The 21668-nt window shown below is 40.6% G+C and overlaps 1 protein-coding gene across 1 annotated transcript in view; it reads right to left on the bottom strand.

The window, feature by feature from the left end:
- Positions 1-21668, bottom strand: part of KCND2 (potassium voltage-gated channel subfamily D member 2) — a 397394-nt gene that overhangs the window by 269166 nt on the left and 106560 nt on the right. The gene's annotated exons all lie outside the window — the stretch shown is intronic.

Raw genomic sequence — 21668 nt, 5'->3', positions numbered from 1 at the left:
TCTCCCTCGTCCCCCCTCCATCCCCCCGTCTTACCTACTTCCCTTCCCCACAGCACCTGTATATATGTATATATGTTTGTACGTATTTTTTTTACTCTATTTATTTATTTATTTTATTTGTACATATCTATTCTATTTATTTTATTTTGTTAGTATGTTTGGTTTTGTTCTCTGTCTCCCCCTTTTAGATTGTGAGCCCACTGTTGGGTAGGGACTGTCTCTATATGTTGCCAATTTGTACTTCCCAAGCGCTTAGTACAGTGCTCCGCACATAGTAAGCGCTAAATAAATACGATTGATGATGATGATGATGATGACTCTAATCCCAGCTCCACCAATTTGCTGTGTGACCTTGGACAAGTCATTTTGCTTCTTTGTGTCTCAGTTACCACATCTGTAAAATGAGGCTTAAGACTGTGAGCCCTATGTGGGACAGGGAGTGTGTCCAATCTGATTGCCTTGTATCTACCCCAGTACTTAGTACAGCGCCTGTCACACAATAAGCACTTTACAAATACCACAGTTATTAATTATTATTAACCACTGAAATGGGAGAGTCTGAATTGCCAGAACAGTCATTCAATCATATTTATTGAGTGCTCACTGTGCGCAGAGAACTGTTAAGTACTTGGCAGAGTACAATGCAAGCGCACAGCCACATAGGGCAGAGAAGCAGCATGGCTCAGTGGAAAGAGCACGGGCTTTGGAGTCAAAGGTTGTGGGTTCAAATCCCAGCTCTGCCAATTGTCAGCTGTGTGACTTTGCGCAAGTCACTTAACTTTTCTGGGCCCCAGTTAATGGGGATTAAGACTGTGAGCCCCATGGGGGACAACCTGATCACCTTGTAACCTCCCCAGGGCTTAGAACAGTGCTTTGCACATAGTAAGTGCTTACTAAATGCCATCATCATCATTTTCCCCAGAGTAAGTGCTCAATAAAGACCATTGATTGGTCAGGCAATATCCTGAATAAAGCAGTGGCTGAATCTCTGTCTTAAAAACTTATGGTGGAAAGAGCCCGGGCTTTGGAGTCAGAGGTCATGGGTTCAAATCCCAGATCCACCACTTGTCAGCTGTGTGACTTTGGGCAAGTCATTTAACTTCTCTGTGCCTCAGTTACCTCATCTGTAAAATTGGGATTAAGACTGTGAGCCCCCTATGGGACAACCTGATCACCTTGTAACCTCCCCAGCGCTTAGAACAGTGCTTTGCACATAGTATACGCTTAATAAATGCTATCATTATTATTTTTATAGGGAACACAACCTCTACCTCACCAGGCAGGGCTCCCATGGACCTCAGTGTCCCCAGACAGAACTCTAAAAGAGCTGCTCCAGAGGAAACTCCCATAAACTGGAATTTTTTTTTTCCAATGATTATTTGTTGTGTTGATTTCCATTTGGTATTTGCTCTAGGCTGTAAGCTCTTCCAACTCTGTTGTACTCTATCAAGCATTTAGTACAATGTCCTGCACATAGTAAGAGCTCAATACAACTTATTTTATACATGATTTAGGAAGTGTTGACCATTTGATTTATTGTAAATCCACTTTCAATATTTTGAACTGTAGGCGATTTAAAGCCCAAGAGGGAGAGTGATTTATCTAGAAATATTGCTAGTTTCAATGTAAGTGCAGCCTGTAGCTCTACTGATGCACTTATTATTCTATATTTATTCATTTTTAATAGGGGTATGCTATTATTCACAATTCAGAAAGCATGTATTATCTTTTATTGTTTGTTGAGAGGCCATACCACTTAGAGGAAAAAGCACAGGCCTGGAAATCAGAGGACCTGGTTTCTAATCCCAGTTGTTCCACTTGCCTGCTGTGTCATTTTGGGAGTAGCAGCATGGCTTAGTGGAAAGAGCATGGGCTTGGGAGTCAGACGATATGGGTTCTATTCCTCTGCCACTTGTCTGCTGTGTGATCTTGGGCAAGTCACTTAACTCCTCTGGGCCTCAGTTACCTCATCTGTAAAATGGGGATTAAGATTGTGAGCCCCACATGGGACAACCTTGTATCTACCCCAGTGCTTAGAACAGTGCCTGGCACATAGAAAGCGCTTAACAAATACCATAATTATTATTATTTTAATAGTTAAATTCTCTGCAACTCAGTTTCCTCATCTGTAATATGGTGATTGAATCCCCTTAGATTATGTGTGGCAGATATTGCGTTCAACCTGATTATCTTGTACTTTGGATGACAAGAACCCTTTGCAGCAGTCACTCCCGCTTGTGAATTTAGCAGTCTTCGTTTATTCATCAAAGATGCTGTTTTGGTAATATAATTATCTTTGGACTACACTCCTTCCTTGATCACTGTTTTATTTTGAACCCTGAAAAAGAAGAGTCGGGCTGAGCCCGTGGGCTCTTTAAGCATATTTTTCACTGAATGACTAAAACAGGAGAGTCAGCTTTTGTGAGTGCTGTCTGAGACAGTAGGGGAGAGCCACTAAATCAACAATCACACGTAGAGAAGCAGCGTGGCTCAGTGGAAAGAGCACGGGCTTTGGAGTCGGAGCTCATGGGTTCAAATCCTGGCTCTGCGACTTGTCAGCTGTGTGACTTTGGGCAAGTCACTTAACTTCTCTGGGCCTCAGTTCCCTCATCTGTAAAATGGGGATGAAGACTGTGAGCCCCACGTGGGTCAACCTGATTACCTTGTAACCTCCCCAGTGCTTAGAACAGTGCTTGGCACATAGTAAGCGCTTAATAAATGCTATTAAAAAAATCACATTAAGGATCAATCCTACGAAAAGGAGACAGAAGAGGTAGAGTTCGTCAAAGCTGGATGGATGGAGGGTGAGACATCTGCTGAGAAAGGAAAGGAGAGAGGTTCAGAGATCCACTTTGTTTTTGCAAGGATGGTGACCTCATCTGGCAAAGAAGAAAACTCCTGGAAACCCAGCATATCTCCTCAGTGGAATCCAAGCAAATCTCCTCAGTGGAATTCAATGACCAATCCCGTTGGTTAACTTTTCTGATTCCTCCTATCTTCCCACTCTCACCCCAAAATGGAACTACATCTTAAAATAGGATTCTTTTCTGTTTTCCTGATTGAATTCTAAGGAAGTTCTTTTTTATCTCTTTCACAAGACAAATGTAGCTACGAGTAAACATACAACCGGAAAATGAAAGGCTCAAATAAACGAGTTTTCCTTCCTTTTCATCACTAGCCAATACCTACCATACCGTGACAGAAACCAATAAAGGCTCAATGCAATTTATATTCTCCATAGCAGATGGTATTTCCCCAGGAGTTAGTTTTCTGAAATCTGAAATGTTACCATGAAAATGTATTGAATACACCAGTACCATTTTACATTTAATATCTGTCAGGTTCTGCCTTTAAAAAGATGAATTACTCATTCAATGACAAGTTGTTTAGTAGCTCCGTGATGGAAATCAGAAGATTTTTAAGCTGTTCTCTGCATCAGCACTGCAGTTTCTCTCTCCTCCAATTTTTAAGTGATGTTTATTGTTATAAATTATGATGGACCTAACTTTCTAGCTATAAAGATGTATCATTTTACTGTTTGGGGGATATATTTGAATTTCTGAAGTGCTACATTTTTTATAATTTTGGGTTGAATCTAAATACTTAACTCAAGTTTATGAGCTGTTTCTAAGAGCAAACAAATTTCGTTAGTTCATGAATAAAAATGACTATATTCATTAAGGCCTTGAATGGAGTAATGACTTCTGTGGGACATTCAAACTTTCCAGTCATTTCTCCCACACCTCTTCTCTCCTGTGATGGTTAGCGGCAGCCTCATCCTTTGCCAGCATTTTGTACCATGGGGTTTACCAAACCATCAATTCACCCTTGCAGAAATGTCAAGAGGAGCTATTAGGAACCCAACTGGGATCTATCAACATAGATACCATCAAGGAACAGGCTTTGTAAAATTGGCTTCCAGTAAGCAGACACTAAACGATAACTGGAAAAATCTAAAATGATACGTGCTGTTCCAGACTTGTCATAATGAGGGTTCTCCATGACTGGCCTTGTTCTTTGCAAATACAAAATATTTAGAAGTGGCAAGCCCTCTTATTTGGATCTTGGGTCGTGAAAAGAACAAGAACCTTTGTTCAATTCAAAGAAAGATTAGAAGGGCACTGTTCAACCAGTACCGCCAGTCTTGGAGGCGCAGATTAAGGCATTTGAACCCTTAATCTATCCAATTTGGCTTCCCCGTTAATCTGTTAATGAAAAGCTATTGCAGAACACAAATTTTTCCAGATGATGTTTCCAGCAAAATCCTGTAATGTGAATCAGGAGTGTGTTGACCTTAACCAAAAAATCCACATAAAATAACACAAGTGTAAGGGCTATTTGAAAAAACGGCCTTACTGAAAACACTCTGGTTAAAAACAGGGATGTAATCCACCAAAGCAGTAACCCTACACCCACCAAAACCTGGTCTCTCCTATCTTGATGTACTTGGAAACAATCTTGTTATGCAGAAGACATATTAAAACACCATTTTCTTGTGCTTTAGTTTATCATCTGCAGGATGGTGAAAATCTTTCTAACAAGGTTTATAAAGATTTAAATCAAAAGACTGTGAGCTTCTCTTGTAGTCCTAGAGTAGTAACACATATGCTAGATTCCACTTGAAATGCTGTAGAGGTAAAGAAAATGGTATATCCCATTAAGACCTGTGGTACCAATGAGAGATTCTGGGGTGAGGTAGCATCTTCAAATTCTCCCAAGGGCGCATTATTGTGCCATGTTGATCACGTTACTGTTAGTACATTTGGGAATGACTCACTTCTTTTTGACAAGTAAGGGGAGAGATTGCCAGAGCTGCCACCAGAGTTCTGTCAGAAAAACTGTCAGAAAGCAAACAAAGGACATTCTTATCAACCAGGCAAAAAAAGTCCAGCATTTCCATTTTCCCCACTGGTGCCTTGCTCAAACTCAGATAAGGCATCATTTGGGCTTCTCATCTGAAATTAGAATATTCAACGAGTAGCGAACGGACTTCCACTGGCAAGCTCTGACGTTGTAATGTCTCACTGGTAATTTCATGCTGTGGTTACGACGACTTGTCACCGGCTCTGTGAATAGTCTAGTGGAGTTTCCATCAAATAAAGAATTGATTATTTATATTTTCAAAAAGCAATAGAATTGTGCATTTTCCTTATATGTTCCATGTATGTTACTCTGAAGAAGGGAGAATACTCCATTATCTAGAGGTTACCCTGTCATCGGAGAGTTATTTCTGATTCAAGAGAATTTACTTATGAATATCTCTGAAAAATCAGCTTTAATATGGTGAAACAAGATATGCTATTGTATTATTTACTGAACTGACTAAGCTGTTTCTATTCAAGCAAAGTGTATGATCTGTTAAGCCTTTGGGAAGGAAGGTATTGTTGAAAGCCTGCTGAATTGTTTGGAAAGACTGAGAATGGGAAGCCCCCATTTTACAAATCTCTCCACTCAAGGAGGGCCATTTGTCCAGTTTTATAGCTGACAGGCCAGTTTTTAGGTGTTCTGTCACTGTCCATCATGAATACGCCACCAAGTGCCCTTTTGTGCAGTATTTTTATTTTAAAACGCTTGTCTCCCTCAATTCAGTTCCTGATGTTAGGAGAAGCAACGTAGCCTAGTGGAAAGAATCCAAGACTAGTAATCTAATCCTGGTTTGACCAATTGCCTGCTCTGTAGCCTTGGGAAGGTCACTTTGCTTCTCTGTGACTCAGTGTCTTCATCTGTAAAATGGGGATTCAATACCTGATCTCCCTCCACTCTTAGACTGCGAGCCCTGTGTGGCACAGGGACTGTGTCTAATCTGATTATTTTGTATAATAACAATGATGGCGTTTGTTAAGCTCTTACTATGTGCAAAGGACCGTTCTAAGTGCTGAATAATGACAGTATCTGTTAAGAGCTTACTATGTGCCAAGTACTGTTCTAAGCACTGGGGTAGATGCAAGGTAATCGGGTTGTCCCACGTGGGGCTCACAGTCTTCATCCCCATTTTACAGATTAGGTAACTGAGGCAGAGAAGTTAACTGACTTGCCCAAAGTCACATATCTGATGAGTGGCAGAGGCAGGATTAGAACCCATGACCTCTGACTCCCAAGCCCGTGCTCTTTCCACTAAGCCACACTGCTTCTTTACTCTTGCACTCCGCACAGTGCTTGGCCCATATCAACTGCTTAACAAATACCACAATTATTAATATTAGGATTTTTTATGATATCTATCAAGCACTGACCATGTGCCAGACACTGTAGTAAGTGCTGGGGTAGATACAAGATAATCAGGTTGGACATAGTCCCTGTCCCATATAGGGCTCACAGGGTTAATCCCCATTTTACAAATGAGGTAACTGAGGCACAGAGAAGTTAAGTAACTTGCCCAAGGTCACATAGCAGACAAGTGGTAAAGGTGGGATTAGAACATGTCTTTCTGACTCCCATTCCCTAACCATTGAGCCGCCCTGCTTCTCAATTGATTGACTCATTCATTCAGTTATATTTACTGAGCGCCTACTATGTGCAAAGGAGATTGTAAGCCTTCTGAGGGATAGGGCCCATGTCCAATTTTCACCTTCCAATGTGTTTTCTTTTCCCACACTTAGTATGGTGCTCAGCCCCCTGAAAGCACTTAATAAATACTATTTATATCCTACTAGAGAAGGCTGTAGAATCCAACGTACAGAGGATGAAGAAGGGAATTTGAGGAGAGGAAGTGGAGAAGGTAGGTTTAAAAAATCTGATGAGGAGTTGGGCATGAATAGGTAGCATTTTTTATGGCATTTGTTATGAGCTTATTATACATCAGGCGCTGCACTAAGTGCTGAGATAGATACAAGCTAGTCAAGTTGGATACAGTCCACGTCCCATGTAGGGCTTATGGTTTTAATCCCCATGTTATATATGAGGTAACTGAGGCACAGAGAAATTGAGTGATTTGCCCAAGGTGACACAGGAGATGTGGCAGAGATGGGATTAGAATCCAGGTCTTTTTGACTCCCAAGCCTGCACTCTATTCACTCGGCTATGCTGCTTCACCTTAGCACTTTGGTACTCACCCCCCTCCACCATACCACTTAGGTAACATATCTTTAAACTCTGTTGCTTCCTCCTTGCTGAAGTTTATTTTAATGTCTATCTCCCCCACCAGATTGTCAACTCCTTGAGGGCAGAAATCACATCTACTAATTCTGTTGTAATCTTTAAGTGTCTAGTACAGTACTCTACATAAGTGCTCGATGAATATGACTGATTAATTGCTTGGATTGATATGGATGATAGGTGGACAGATGCAGTGAGATTCAGAGGGTTTTTTGGGGAGGGAAATTGTAAGCATTTTTTAAGATAAAGGGTAAAGAGTCATTAGAGAGAGCAGTTGAATATGGCAGTCAGGAAGAGAAAATGTGTAGGCACAAATGTTTATAGAAGCTGAGAAGGCTTGGGGCTGGAGACAGGGGTAGAATGTACACGTTTTGAAAATAGGCAGGCAGATCTCCTCTGGAAAGAAAGATGGGGTTTCCTCTCCCTAATCCAATTTACCAAGATGTCTTCAAGAGCAGTTGTACTAGTTTTTTTTTTTTTTACAAAGTTTTACATGCAATGGAAGCTTTTACAGTAATAACCATTAAAAGACTTATTGCCTATATATATTGCTTTGTGCCGCAGTAATAAAATATAGATTTTAAGTACTTTCAGCTGAAGCTGTGATCTTAAGCAATATGGTCTTTACATCCAGGGCATTGTTAAGAAAAACAAAAGATGGTAAATATATTTTAAAATCATGTGCATATCACCTTCACTTTGCTTTCCACACATCTCCCATAACTATGAGAGTGTGCAGCTTGCTTATTTATAAAAAAAATTCAAAATGAATCATCTGTGTTGTCATGAAAAATAATCACTTAAGCTTTGAGTGCAGGTGGTTAATTGCCTCAAAACAGAATCTTATTTCATAGTTACTGAAGAAAAAGTGAATGTTTAACCCCCCCCCCCCGAAAAGAAATGTGTAGTAGTTTCTTTAATATCTTTCTGATATTGAGTGATTTAATCTGGTTTTTATAGAGAAAAAATGTTCTGGGTAAATATCTACTTCTCCCCTTTCTTGCAAACGTATTGAATCAAAAGACCACATTCGACCTTGTCGAGGTTGATAGAATTAGGGTAGGGTGGTATTTAGGGGGTATTATTTATCCTCTGACTTTCAGGATTCACTCTAGTGTTCCATTTGGAGGACCAGGGAATTGGTACATTAAGGTAATTCCTTTCATCTTAGTATTTTAAATACTAAGGGCATATTGTCTTAATTGAGCTAATTGAGATCTCAAGCTCCAATGTAGCCCAGTGCAGAGAAAACTCAAATCACATATTAGCACGGCATCACCTTTTCCCAAACACTTCCATTCCTTTAAACTTGGTGACTCCCCCCTTTCCCTTTCCAGGTTTTCCACCTCCTCACCCCATCTGGAGTCCTTAGTGGGGTGTAAACTCCTTTTGGACAAGGAATGCATCATTTCTTTGCTTTACATTTTCTAAGTGCTTAGGACAGTGCACTGTGCTCTGGGGGAATTCAATCAATGCTATTAAGGCCAGTTAATAAATGGCCTGCTCTTGTGTTTTGTTCAGCTGCATAGGGGCCCTCCAACATCAGCTGATACATATTTAGGCTAGTTGGAGCCTTGCCTCAGTATATGTGATAAAAGAAAAAAACTGGGGATACACTTCAAAATACTCTGGGTTTTCAACTGAGAAGGGGAATTTGAGCTAGAAAACTGAAGGAAAATGGTATTTTCATCATTAAGGGAATCAGAAAAAGTGCTAATCTCAGGGAAAAAGGAAAGATCAGAGGGCCTCGGGGTACTATTGAAACAAACCAAGGGAACTGAAGATGAAGGAGTATCAGGGGAAGAGAAAAAAAAACCCATGGTAGAGCACAGAATGATGAAATCATTGAAACAGAAGAGCCATGGAGAGGAACTAGATCACACCATTGGTACATAATAGGAAGGAAGAGTAAAATAGAAACCAAAAAAGGTGAAGAGGAAAAACAATAAAAGAGCCATTCAAGAAAAGAATATTGTGCTGGGTATAAAAATCCTATATACCTGCTTTTGGTCAATTTTCATTTCCCCTATTTGTAATTTATGTTAATGTCTGTTTCCCCCTCTAGACTAAGTTCCTTGCAGGCGGGGACCATATCTATTAACTCTACCTATATTGTACTTGGTAAAGTGTTCTTGCATGCAATAAGCACTTAATACCATCGATGGAGTGATTGTGCAATTCCCTCAGGTTTCTCTAAATGCAGAATGTTATTGCATTAATGTTCTTCATTCGACAATATAGTAAATCTAAGCTACCGACTCCCAAATTCACCTTCTAACTGTGTCTCATTTTGCTCCTGCATCTGATCCATTGTTCACAACCTCCCCTTTACCTGGAACTCCCTCCTGCTTCAAGTCCACCAGACCACAATGCTCTCTAACTCCCAAACCCTCCTGAAATTCCACCTTTTCCAGGACATCATCCCAACAGCTGTTTATGTACCTTAATCCATTTTTAGCATCTAGGTAGATATTGAGCTATATGTGCTCCGCTCATTAATTCACTTATTTATTCCCCAATCCATATTTCCTTGCCCGAGCTATTCCAATATCTTATCCTTTCTCCTGTTCCCCCTAATTGCAAATAATTTATGCCTGCATGTCTTCATTACTAGAGTGCATGTTTGAGCGCTTAGTACAGTGCTCTGCACACAGTAAGCACTCAATAAATACGATTGAATGAATGAATGAGTCCAGGGATTGGGTTCTTTACCCCTCTGGTACTCATCCAGTCACTAAATTCAATGCTCAGCATTCAGTACACATTCAATAAATACTATTGATAAATTGGTTGATTGATCAGCTGACAGCAATCGTTCTTTTGTCTTGACACAGCTGTAAAAACTCTCTATGACCACCAACCTGTTCTACACTTATCACATATAGACTGTTCTCGGATTTTTTTTTTTTAATTGTGCGTTAAGTGCGTACAATGTGCCAGGCACTGCACTAAGCAATGGGGTAGATATAAGCTAATCAGTTTGGACACAGTCTATATCCACATGGGGCTCACAGTCTTAATCCCTATTTTACAGATGAAGCGGCTGAGGCACAGAGAAGTGAAGTGACTTGTTCAAGGCAACACAGCAAGGCAAGTGGAAGAACCAAGATTAGAATTCCAGTTTTCTGACTTCCAGGACTGTGTGATTTCCACTCGGCCACACTGGCCTGTGCTTGTAGCTGCTATTTGCTGATATACCTACAGTCACTCCACTTATTAAGCGTTACTATATGCAAAGCACTGTACTAAGTGCTTGGGAGAGTACAATATAGCAGAATTAGCAGATCTATTCCCTGCCCATAACAAGCTTACAGTCTAGAGGGGGAGACAGACATTAATATAGTTATAATACATAATTTGAATACATGTACATAAGTGCTCTGAGGTTGGGGGTGGGGCGAATATCAGATGTCCAAAGGTCAATTGTTCACACAGTAGTTGATTCTACTCCCAGAGTAGTAGCATTAGGTGTTGCAGAGCTAAAGTCACAATAGACGTTAGTTCAAGGCTTTTAAATCAGCTACATTTTGGGACCCATTTTTGCTAAATCTGCTTTACCATGAACTCACAAAGGACTGTGGGTATTCGTCATGGAATTTTTTGAGAATTTGGTTCTTCCACCCAGAGCAAGTCTAAGAATCACAAGCACATTTCACCAATGGCATTTGAAGATATCAGATTCTGGAAGTGCCTCAGTTACCTCATCCATATAATGGGGATTAAAAGTGTGAGCCCCACATGGGTCATCCTGATTACCCTGTATCTACCCCAATGTCTAGAACAGTGCTGGGCACATAGTAAGTGCTTAACAAATACCATAATTATTATTATATCAACTATGACCTGGTGTTCTCCAAACAGTCACTAACCATGCAAATGATGTGTCATAAGGAAGACTACCAGATAATTTTTATTGAATACCTAAACTTTGGGACTGTCAATTATAGTCATCTACTTCCTGGGGCTTGACTTCCACACTGACTCACCCCAAGTTTCTGATGAGTCTTGAGAGTTTCCAGTCAGGATTGAAAAAAGGCCCCAAATGGTGGCTCTCTGGCTCCTTGATGTTTGTCCCTTCCCCAAAGCTTGTCCCTATTTAAATCCCTGCCACCATTTTGCCCCCAAGTTCAAGATGAAAAGTTGGTTCCTATGCTGCCAATTGCTTGATTACTGACTGGACTTAGCATATACTCTTGTTCATTTAAATATTGAAATAAAAATAACTCAAGCAATAACCAATTCCAAAACAAAAAGATCATGTTAATGCATTTACTCACCTTAGATAGGTTACTGACAAAGTAATATAGCTGTGTCCTTCAGCTTGAAACATAATGCTGCTGAGAGATTATAACTGGCTGTGAAATGAGTGAATGACAATCCCAATCAAATTATAGGTAGCCAAAGATTGTCCTTTGTTGCACTTCTGCATTTATTACCTAGTTATTGGTTTCTCTTTTACTTCCCTCTCCATGTATCACAAACACATTCATTCTGTAATTCAAACATATTCACTGAGAGCTTACTGTATGCAAAGCACCTTCTAAACACTTGGGAGAGTACAATACAACAATAAACCGACACATTCACTGCCCTCAGTGAGACGACAGTCTAGAGGGGAGACAGATATAAGTATAAATAAATGACATGAAATAACAAATTTATGATTTTCTAAATTACAAATATTTTCATACTGGCTTGCACAAGTTCATCTCCTTTTTCACCTCATGGTGTAACTATAAAGATGAACAGAGAGTGAGTATGCACCACCTCACGTATACCCCTATGTCTCATATAACATCACTAAGGTGTCATCTGTCGCAGCCCTCCAGGACCCTCAACCCCCGGTCCAGCAGTCACCCCCAAAACAAGCCTGGCCTTCCCCAAGGCCATCTGGTCCCACAGTCGTCCCCAAATCCCTCCCCACCTGCACATGCCCTCCACCCCCAACCTGAACAAGCAAAGGCAGCTCTCAGCCTCTAGCCCTCCTCCTTCAGACCCTCCCCCCAATACCAGATCAGCAGCAATAGCAGAAACATAATCAGAGACACCAACATAATCATCACCACCCCAACTCCTCCCCACTTTCCCTAGTGCTCCCCAACCAGGCAATGTACAATAAGTAAACACATTATTATCAAAATCCCAATCCATCAATCAAGCACCCCATCACCTCTCCCTTGCCCCCCAACCTTTGTCCTCCCACCCATCCCAACACCCACAATTAAACAATATGTACATCTAAGTTGTTACTGAAACCTTAGAATCAACACCTGCTCTAACCCAATTTCCAACCAACCAGCCAAAACCTAATAACACTGCTTCCCCCCGACCACCATCATCATCACCAATTTGATTGGCATCAACAACCCCAGTAACCCCAGTCCCAGACCCACCCTAAAAACGTTGGAGAGGGTTAGCTGAAGCAGCTAAAGCCCTCTACTCACCAAAAACCTGGACAGAATCCCACTCTCCTTCCCACTTGCAAACCAGGGCTGGGCTAGTCAGGAGCTTTATATAGGGCAAGGGAGGGTCCAGCAACCTCTAGGGCCTTAAAGGGGCAGTGCTTCCTGACCTCAGTTAGAGATATCTGGCAGGCTCTTCTTCAGGAGAGTCACTCTGTTTCTGATTGCTGCCCACCACCTTGGCCTGGCTTAACTTTCCACAGATTGGTTACATGTCTTGAGGTTTTACTTCACTGTACCCTTAAAATATTTTGTTTTTGTCACTATCATCCATTTCACCTCTCCATACATCAGTTTCTAGAACAGCCTGCTCAGTGGAAAGAGCCTGGGATTGGGAGTCAGAGGTCATGGGTTCGAATCCCGGCTCCACCACTTGTCAGTTGTGTGACTTTGGGCAAGTCTCTTAACTTCTCTGTGCCTCAGTTCCCTCATCTGTAAAATGGGGATGAAGACTGTGAGCCCCATGTGGGACAACCTTGACAGCGTATGAACAGCGCTTGGCACTTAGTAAGCGCTTAACAAATGCCAACATTATTATTTTTATTATTATCCCTATTTTCATGTTCTTCCCAGCAGAGTGTTTAAGTGATGAGCTTTGCTTGTTTCAGTGCTGATGGACTGAGTGTATTCCAGGACTTCACAGCTGCAGTCCTGTCCTATAACTTAAGGTAGCAACAGAAGCCTCAGGAAGATTGTGGCTCAAAGAGGAATAAACAAAGATACACACACAGTAATGATAATGGTATTTGTTAAGGGTTTCCTACACACCAAACACTATACTAGGCACAGGAGTAGATACAAGATAATCAGTTGAGATAGTCACTGTTGTTCATGGGCTCACAGCTGAAAGCGGAATTAATTAACCCTATTTTACGGATGAAGAAAAGGCACAGAAATTAAGTGACTTACTCAAGGTCAGTAGGCAGAGCTCGGATAAGAATTGACATCCTCCCACTCCTAGGCCCATGCTCTTTCCACTAGGCCAAGTGAAAGGTATTGTTAGTCTTCCATTTTAGCCACAGTTGTCTTAGCCACACAGTGATAAAATTCTCACGAGCGGTAATGCCACTTCTGAACCCAAAAGACAGATGATGCCTGGCTACTTGTTTTGTTTTGTTTTGTTGTCTGTCTCCCCGTTCTAGACTGTGAGCCCATTTTTGGGTAGGGACTGTCTCTTTCTGTTGCTGAATTGTACTTTCCAAGCACTTAGTACAGTGTGGCTCAGTGGAAAGAGCCTGGTCTTTGGAATCAGAGGTCGTGGGTTTAAATCCCACCTCTGCCAACTGTCAGCTGTGTGACTCTGGGCAAGTCACTTAACTTCTCTGTGCCTCAGTTCCTTCATCTGTAAAATGGGGATTAAAACTATGAGCCCCCTGGGGGACAACCTGATCACCTTGTAACCTCCCCAGCGCTTGGAACAGTGCTTTGCACATAGTAAGCACTTAAATACCATCGTTATTATTATTATTATTATTACAGTGCTCTGCACAAAGTAAGCACTCAGAAAATACAATTTAATGAATGAATTTATTTTGATGCTATTGATGCCTATCTACTTGTTTTGTTTTGTGGTCTGTCTCCCCTCTTCTAGACTATGAGCCTGTTGTTGGGTAGGGATTGTCTCTATCTGTTGCTGAATTGTACTTTCCAAGTGCTTAGAACAGTGCTCTGCACACAGTAAGTGCTCAATAAATAGGATTGAATGAATGAATTAATTATTTAGTCGGGTTGATAGAAGTAGATGCTAGAAAGATAGATATGGGTGATAGGTGGATAGATAGTAATGCTTGATTATTGTTTTCTATAATGTACACACACACACACATATATATGTATATATATGCATATATATATTTGGATATATTATATATACACCCCCTCTAGACTGCAAGCTCATTGTGGACAGGGAATGCTACTATTTATGTTGAATTATACTTTCCTAAGCACTTATTACAGTGTTATGCACACAGTAAGTGCTTAATAAATACAATGACTGAATGACTGAATGAATACCAACAAAAGACAGCAAATACATGTATGTTATATATCTGTAATTTATTTTACTTATTTATTTATTTATCTATATTAATGTCTATCTCCCCCTCTAGTTTCAACATGTCCAAGACTGAACTTCTTGTCTTCCCTCCCAAACCCTGCCCTCTCCCTGACTTTCCCAACTCTGTTGACGGCACTACCATCCTTCCCGTCTCACAAGCCCGCAAACTTGGTGTCATCCTCGACTCCGCTCTCTCATTCACCCCTCACATCCAAGCCATCACCAAAACCTGCCGGTCTCAGCTCCGCAACATTGCCAAGATCCGCCCTTTCCTCTCCATCCAAACTGCTACCCTGCTCGTTCAAGCTCTCATCCTATCCCGTCTGGACTACTGCATCAGCCTTCTCTCTGATCTCCCATCCTCGTGTCTCTCCCCACTTCAATCCATACTTCATGCTGCTGCCCGGATTGTCTTTGTCCAGAAATGCTCTGGGTATGTTACTCCCCTCCTCAAAAATCTCCAGTGGCTACCAATCAATCTGCGCATCAGGCAGAAACTCCTCACCCTCGGCTTCAAGGCTGTCCATCACCTCGCCCCCTCCTACCTCACCTCCCTTCTTTCCTTCTACAGCCCAGTCCACACCCTCCGCTCCTCCACCGCTGATCTCCTCACCGTACCTCGCTCTCGCCTGTCCCGCCATCGACCCCCGGCCCACGTCATCCCCCGGTCCTGGAATGCCCTCCCTATGCCCAACCGCCAAGCTAGCTCTCTTCCTCCCTTCAAGGCCCTACTGAGAGCTCACCTCCTCCAGGAGGCCTTCCCAGACTGAGCCCCTTCCTTCCTCTCCCCCTCATCCCCCCTCCACCCCCCCATCTTACCTCCTTCCCTTCCCCACAGTGCCTGTATATATGTATATATGTTTGTATGGGTTTATTACTCTATTTATTGATTTATTTATTTTACGTGCACATATCTATTCTATTTATTTTATTTTGTTAGTATGTTTGGTTTTGTTCTCTGTCTCCCCCTTTTAGACTGTGAGCCCACTGTTGGGTAGGGACTGTCTCTATCTGTTGCCAACTTGTACTTCCCAAGTGCTTAGTACAGTGCTCTGCACACAGTAAGCGCTCAATAAATACGATAGATTGATTGATAGTCTGTGAGCTCCTTATGGGCGGAGAATGTGTCTGTTGTTGTACTGTACTCTCCCAAGTGTTTAGTACAGTGCTTTGCACACAGTAAGTGCTCAATAAAAAGACTGAATGAATTAATGTATATTTTACAAAGTAGAACAAAATGAATTGTCTCACATTTGAATGCCTAACTTTTATTGAAGTGATTGGAGATGCAAACACATTTCTGAAGCTAGATTAAGTTTACATGGTAACAGTTATTTGACTGATGTATCTCTTCCTTTTTTAAAAAAGAGACACTTTCCTTTTTACTTGATTTATCTAAAGAAACAAAATGTCGAATGTTGCTGTGCAATCATATAGTGTGAAACACATTACCCATTACTTTTGTTTGTTCTGGTGTATCACAAAGGACAGATAATAAATTTTTAGAAGCAAATTGAAGAATTTTTTTGCCTTCTCATTTGCATTTTCCCTTTTTTATATACACACTCAAGTTCTCTTTTATGAAGTCCCTTTAATTTCAGAATTTTATAGTTAAAACATTATTTCAACAGTCTTAGTTACAATTATGATAATGAGGCAAAAGATATGATATGACCCTTTAATCATATTTGTAGAGGCTCTTTTTATCACTAATGCTGCAGTGGAGTGATTAAATAATTAATGTTAAATTGTTGACTGACAAAATAATTATGAATCCATTTTGTGATTTAAAATGGTTGTTATGGTGATATTACACTGTTCTTTATGAGACTAAATTAGATCAATACGCTAATCTGCATTAACATTTTAATAGGGTTGGTTTGCTGTCTTGCTTGACTGCTTATCCACTGCTAGCGGATGGCTTTGGACCAAAATCCAATACCCAACTTCATTACTTCAAATTTTCTTAAAAAAAGCTTCCCCAAATTCACCTGGGAAGTTTTAAGGTGCATAAAGGGAAAAGGGAAAATAAAGTATAATAGGAAAAGAGAAATAGTTTTAGTGCCAAAAATATTAAATATAATTGCAAAATGAAGCTATATTTAAGTAAGAGAACAGAAGCACCTGGTTGGATATTTAGATGAAAATAAAAAGTCTTAGAGAGGCATTCTTTTGCAATGGTCCCTAACATCTTAAATGCCACTTTTACCATTTGGGGGGAGAACGAGTCCTTGCAAACCCAAATCCCCAAACCCTAAACCAAAAAGAAAGATAGAACACCTATCTCATTCTCCTAAAGGGAAAATATTACTATTACCTCAAGATTTGAAAAGCATTCTACATGGAATTAAATTGGGAAATTTAGGGTTACAAAACACTGAGGGAAAAAAATCAAAGGATAAAATTTAGAGGTATGTCAGAAAAATGGGGACTTTAATTTCTGTGCCTATGAAGTTGCAATGTGTGAGAAGAAAATATACATGGATTCATCCATTCAGTAGTATTTATTGAGTGCTTACTGTGCGCAGAGCACTGTACTAAGCACTTGAAAGTACAATTCAGCAACAAAGAGAGACAATCCCTGCCCACAACAGGCTCCCAATCTAGAATGGATAAAACTTTGGGGGTAGGGGTGGGGGCTCTGAACAATAAGCACAAGCAGCACCTGTTCCGCTGAAAGCCCAGCGTGCCTGGGGAGATGTATAAAGACTGCCCTAGAGAAGAGATGGATGGACGCAACTCCCTCACAGGAACCAGTGGAATACCCACCATCCTCATGGACTGTAGCCGCTCCCTCTGCCATTTGTCCATTGTTTGACTTTGGACAAATCACTTAACTTCTCAGTGCCTCAGTTTCTTCATCTGAAAAATAGGGATTAAATTCCTATTCTTTGTCCTTTTTAGACCCCGAGCCCCACAAAGGACAGGGACTGTTCCATCTGTTTATCTTGTATCTACCCAAACACTTAGAACAGCGCTTGCAATGAAGTAAACAATTAATAAATGCCATAATATTACTGTTGTTATTATCATTACGATTATAATCCCTGATTTCACAACACCCAGTAGTGTTTGTGGTGTTAAGCACTTACTGCATGCCAGACACTCTACTAAGTATTGGGGCGGACACAAGCAAATTGAGTTAAACCCAGCCCTTGTCCCTCAGAGGAACTCATACACTTAGTCCCGTTTTTACAGATAAGGTAACTGAGGCACAGAGAAGTTAAGTGACTTTGGCAAGGTCACACAGCAGGCTAGTGGTAAATCTGAGATAGATTCCAGGTCCTTCTGACTCCCAAGTCCAGGCTCTACCAACTAGGCCATACTGCCTCTCTAGGCCTCATTTAAATACTGTTGGAGACAGGACTGTTAAGCATTCAAAACCAAGGTAAACTTACCAGAACAACCAGAATTGAAAAACTGCTATTGCTTTGGTGGTAACTGCAGTTCTTAAAGCCTGTTCTTTCTGACTAAAAAAAAAAAAAATCATTTTTACTTCCACCCCTAATGAGCCAAAGTTTCTGGAGTCCGGTCCTACTTTGGTCATTGCCCTGCTGTGTAACCTTAAGCAAATGAGTTGGGAGCTCTGTAGTCAGTTACTTCATCTGTAAAATGGGTATAATGACCCTACCTATCCCTACATCACAGGGATGTTGTGAGACCAAAATGAGATGGTTGTTGTGAAAACACTTGGGAAAAATATACAAATGCAAGTTATTCTTATGTATCCAACTCTCTGGTTCATACTGTTTAGACCTAACTCAACACTGTTAACAGAACATTATCGGCTACTCTGAAATCTCCTTTTCCAGAGATAGTTAAAATGAGGATAGATCACCCTAGATTTTTCCAAGCTAAACAGAAGGTGTTCTTAGAACATTGGATCCTGGGCTAGTGGCTGTTTTTAAGACTCATCCAGTAGTCTGATTAAGGTGATATCCCAAAATAGGTATCACGCTCTGGTCCCTAATCTCTAGGAAACTAAATTCCCAGTAACAAAGAAATAAAGAAGCAGCAAATGGGTGAACCCAGTTCTCCTAAAATGCAGGTGTTAGGTCTTGCAAAACCCAGAATTAAAGAAAACTCAGATCGCTGTAGTAGTGTTCGCTGTGTCCGACACCATATGTGTACGCAGAGGCACACACATCCATATCCACAAACCATTTTTCCTTTTACTGCACCATATCCAAATAGGCTTATGTTATTTGATAAAAGTTCCCTAATTCCTTAACAGCATTCCAGGCGAAAAATGTAGTCAAAACATGTTCTATGGTAGAAGTGGGTGTATAGGCACTTATTTTCATTACCAAGAATAAAAGGGGAAAATTAACAAGCAATTTAAAATTAAATTTGATTTTTTTTTCCCAGTGCACTCAGCCAAACTCATTATTTTTACTTTTTGCTCGTATTCCAGAGCTGAGAGAAGGGGGATTCTGGTGATGTAGGACAGGTGCAGGAGGATAGCGTAGAGTAAGGGAGCTTTTTGTAAGAGCATTCTGGCTAAAATCCACCCTTTCTTCTACATCCAAATTGACACTATGTGATCCAAGCAGCCGTCCTATCCTGCCTTGACAACTGTATTAGCCTCCTTGCAGATCTCCCTGCCTCATCTCTCCCCACTCCAGTCCATATTTCACTCTGCTGCCCAGACAATTTTTCTAAAAAAAAGTTTAGTCTACATTTACCCACTCTTCAAAAATCACCACCTCCGTATCAAGCAAAAACTCCTTACCACTGGCTTTAAATTGTGGCTTAGTGGCAAGAGCGTGAGCTTGGGAGTCAAAGGGCGTAGGTTCTAATCCCGGTTCCACCATTCATTCATTCATTCAAGCATATTTATTGAACACTTACTGTGTGCAGAGCACTGTACTAAGCACTTGGGAAGTACAAGTTGGCAACATATAGAGACAGTCCCTACCCAACAAGGGCTCACAGTCTAGAAGGGGGAGACAGACAGCAAAACAAAACAAGTAGACAGGTAAAAAAAATTCTAATTTATTTCTTTAGTTTAGGGGTAGATATAATCAAATCAGTGGTATTTATGGAGTGCTAATACTGTTCAGAGCACTGTACTAAACACTCAGGAGAATATGATATAATAGAGTTGGTATACATGATCCCTGCCTTCAAGGAGAAGCAAGCTGCATGGGCCTAGGTGTCAGGAGGTCATGGGTTCTAATCCTAAATCCATCACTTGTCCGCTGTGTGACCTTGGGCAAGCCACTTCACTTCTCTGTGCCTCAGTTACCTCATCTTTAAAATGGGGATTAAGTCTTTGAGTCATTGTTGGGTTGTACTTTCCCAAGCACTTAGTACAGTGCTCTGCACACAGTAAGCACTCAATAAATACATCTGAATGAATGAATCAATCAATTCTGACATCGTTGTGGAGAGGGAATGTCATTGTTTTTTGTTGGGTTGTACTTTCCCAAGTGGTTAGAACAATGCTCTGCACACAGGTAAGTGCTTAGCAACTGTTCATAATAATAGCATGATAATAATAATAATGATGATAAATTTTTACTCTGAGGATAACATGCAATGTTCAGTAAAGGACTAAGCCTTAGAATGGATTTAAACATTTTCATACCAGTTTACACTGATTTGGTGTAGCTACATATGGACACATAATTTTCCTTCCACACAGAAATTTCTCATTTTGCTTCATGAAACCATGCTATTTTTGGGAACGCAATCAAATATGTTTTCTTTTATGGATTCCTGGTTTAAAGAGGCAGACTAAAGTTATGCCCTGCATGCTCAATGTACAGAAAAACCCCTGGCAATCCTCACAGAAGTAATTTCTACATTTAAAACTAGACGACACAAATGGAAATTCTGCAGAGAACAAGTAAATACTACTTATTCATTTACTGATCAATTGATTGAAGAAATGACAAAACTATTCTCTCTTTTTATCAGCCTTATATGATAATCACAGCACCTTGGTTAAATTTAAAGAAGAAAAAATGGGGAAAGCAGAAAATAAATATATGAACCAATAAATGTATGTATGTACGTATAAATAAATGTATGAACCAATCAACCAATCAGTGGTATTTACTGAGTGCTTTTTGTTCAGAACATTCTACTAAGCACTTGGAAAAGTACAATACAGTTGTCTGACATGTCCTCAAGGAACTTACAGTCTATCAGGGGTAACAGATTTTAAAGTAAATTACAGGTAAGGGAAGCAGCCAAGTATAAAGATACAAGAATAAGTGCTGTGGGAGAATAAAAGTTATGAGATTCCCCTGTGCAATATATGTTTCCATTTCAAATCCAATTCTGCTCACCTCAATGAAGCAAAGTTATCAGCATCAGTGCTAGTAGTAGCAGTAGTAATAGTATTTATTGAGTGCCTACTAGGTGTTACGATGTTTGTTATAGAGCAGTTGGGAGCCACAGCAAACCCTCCCAGAGATATTCTGCTCTCAGGCACGGACTGCATCTATACTCTAATCAACTGTCTTGCAATACATGCTGTTGGCTACAGAGAATGGGCAAGAGATTTTGGATAAAAGCATAACCTGTTCCCACTTGTGAAAAACAACTCAAACACATATTCTACCGATGGTGGGATACTTCATACTGTAAGCATGGTTGAGGCTGAGGATCCATCCCCCTTGGGCCTTTTCAGCTATATATGTACCCAAGGCTGAATTTTACCATCAGAGGTGACTTTTCCTCTAGACTGTAAGCTCACTATAGGCAGGGAACATATCTGTCATCTTTGGTGTACTCTTCCAAATGCTTAGTACAGTGTTCAGCACAGAGTAAGCCCTTAAAAACAACACTGATTGATTTTCTTTGAACACGAACACATACATTAGGAATATGAGGTTAGCATGGCATTTTCTAAAGTTTTTGAGACGGTCATTTGTGCTACCAGAATTGGGTCTCAGAAGCACACTTGTTAAACAAAACAGAATTGTTTAGTTCTTGAAGTTCTTGCTGAAATCAATTCTCCGCTTCTGATCTGACTTTGCCTAAAGCATGAACCCAACAGCATCAAGAGTGCTGAGTATTGAAGTTCTGAGGAACCAAGACCAATT

The sequence above is a fragment of the Tachyglossus aculeatus genome, chromosome 10 (assembly GCF_015852505.1).
Source record: "Tachyglossus aculeatus isolate mTacAcu1 chromosome 10, mTacAcu1.pri, whole genome shotgun sequence".
Taxonomy (NCBI): domain Eukaryota; kingdom Metazoa; phylum Chordata; class Mammalia; order Monotremata; family Tachyglossidae; genus Tachyglossus; species Tachyglossus aculeatus.
Note: the sequence above shows the minus strand (reverse complement) of the source record. Positions and strands in the feature narration are given on the sequence as shown.